We start from the raw sequence: 2,610 nt of genomic DNA, 5'->3' as shown, positions 1-2,610 counted from the left end.
ATTTCATTTTCTTATATTTTCCAGAAAATTTGCATCTATTTGAAATATGCCTGGTTTTAGCAGGGATATACGAGTAGAAGTCATGTGTGTCAGCTCCAGTTTGAAGTGGTTAAGTATATAAATGCTTTCTGCATGAACTCTGTTTCTCTTGCTGTCCACCAGACACAGTAGATAAAGTCGTGTCGTAATTCTCATTCTTATTAATGCTGCCTCAGCATCTTTCTTATTTCACTATTCTTAGCTTGTCACCCTTGACCTGTATATTTTGAGGCAGTTCCCATGTTCCTGTTCTAGGTAGATAAGGTCCTCTATCCTGAACTGCTTGATTACCTTTCTTCTGCTTTAGGACTGGTGAACCTGATAATGTAACCCCTAAGTTCCTGTACATAGATTCAATCTTCCTTTAAATTAACCACCCAACCCTGTCCCAGGAAATCCACCCATATAATCCCCTGGACACCACTAAATGATTTTGCCCACAGGACCCTACATTTCTTTCCTGTTCCTCGCCCAGTGGTTGAAGCTCCTGAGTCCTGGATGTCCCCCATGTCCCTTCCTGTTGGCCCCATAAGGCACGACACCCTCTTCTCTATGGTATCTGTGGTCAATAAACTTAACCTTTTATTTTTACTTCCCTTACCACTGGCCCTTACCAGAATGTGACTTGAGAGAAAAATAAACTTTATTTAGTAAGATTTCCTGAGATTTGGTATTTCGTTGTTCACAAAAGTTTCCCTAAGAAAAATGATAAATAAAATTCAGGTGCTGCCAAATAGACAAACAAACCAAATAAACAAATAAATAAATATCCATTTACTTAGCAGTTGGAGAGAAACTTATGTCACAGGAAGGAAAGGAGCAGATTTGTGTTTGGCCCATGGAGCACTGCCTTCCAACAGACTTGTCTTGTTGTGCTGTTAGCAACTTTTTTTCCAGTCAGTGTGAAAATCTGAGATAGCCTATGGGTTATGAGACACATTTAGCCATTGCCCCAGACGACACAGTTAATCACAAGGTAAGTGAATGTTTCCCTCACACTAACCAGCCTGTTAACCCCCAGAAGTTGAGTGAGACCATCCAGCCCCAACTGAATCGAAACAAATTGGAAGATATACCCTGACAATCCTTGGATTTGTGAGAATTAATACATGTTTTTTGTTTTCAGCTGGTAAAACTGATGCAAAGATAGAGATTCTGCCTTAAAAATTTAAACTATGTGGTATTGGCTAGAACTACTACGTAGAGGCTGGAAATGTGGTAGGAAAACAGTTAGCAAAGGCTGGGAAAATGATGCCTAAATTTATAACAGAGCTGGAAAAGTGGTGAAAAATATGTTTTTGCAATTTGGAGAAAGAGCAACTATTCGAATAGTGGTGAAACAATTGGCAAAATGGTTATCTTCATTACTGTGAAAAATGGAAAATGTATTTAAAGTACTTGAGCATCTGACTAATGCAATCAGGCAAAATATCCTAAATGTTGGGTGATTGACTCTAGCAATCTGTGTGTGATAGCATCCCCAGCATCCAATAGATGTTGTTCTGATATGTGCATTTATGTGTTGATAAGTTTTAATAAACTTATACTGGTAAAGCATTACCAGCTTGGAGCAAAAAGTAAAAGACAGCTAAAAATTAAAAAAACAAAAAAGCAGGAAAAAGAACTTTAGGCTTCTAACGTTCTACTGTTAAGAAGTCTGTGAAATAAAATATAAGTTTTAATAATTTCTTGTGATAAATGAATTATAACTCAAAGGGAAGAATCTGGATCAAAAATAATTTGGACAAATACAATACATAATGATGAACATGGGAGCCATTCCCATGGAACAAAACCAGGTCCTCATTAAGGAATAGTCTCTCCCTCTGGAGAAGAAAGACCTGGCAACACTTGCCTGGCTGCATTTCAGAATTACCTGGCCCTGTGATCCCCATATCCTTCCCCTTTGGTGTGGTATTGTTGTGATTACCCTATTCCTAGTTCAATGTTGTATGCCGTGCAGTTCACCATTATCTATCAAGATAAAGCCAGAATTTGCTATGATTGGCAAGCTCATAGAGCCATTTCCATTTACTTCTTGGGTGTACACGTCTAAAAAATTTTAAAGCTTTTTTTGCAGTAAATTTACTTACGGATTCCTTTTATCAGAAAGAGACTCAATTTTTATTTTAATCATTTGAAGAAAGTGAATTTGTTTCAATGACTGACAATAATGGCTCAATTCCTTTCGGTTTAAACTAACAAATAACACTTCACTATTTGAAACTTTCCCCAAATGGATGATGTTGTTTAATCATGTAATCAGTTCTTCATTTCTGGAAGTGTTCAAGCAGAATCAGGATGTCATCCTCAGAGATATATGTGACAGAGAAAGAATTGGATGAACTATAGAATGATAAATAAAATTCATCTTGACTCCTAAAGATAGTGTTGAAAGTGGTTGTCAAGAGAACTGTTGAAAAGCATTGGAAAGTCAAGTTCAAGATGATCACAGTTAAAGTGCTGCGGCCAATAACCAATGTTTTACTGGGCAAGGAAAATGTACTGAGTGGTAACACAAATAACCTTTAGATATAATTCAAATTTTATAATTGTAGTGAGTAATCTCTT

This window comes from Propithecus coquereli, unplaced genomic scaffold, assembly GCF_000956105.1.
Source record: "Propithecus coquereli isolate 6110/MARCELLA unplaced genomic scaffold, Pcoq_1.0 Scaffold495, whole genome shotgun sequence".
NCBI lineage: Eukaryota > Metazoa > Chordata > Mammalia > Primates > Indriidae > Propithecus > Propithecus coquereli.
The sequence above is the reverse complement of the archived record's forward strand: the minus strand, read 5'-3'. Positions refer to the sequence as shown.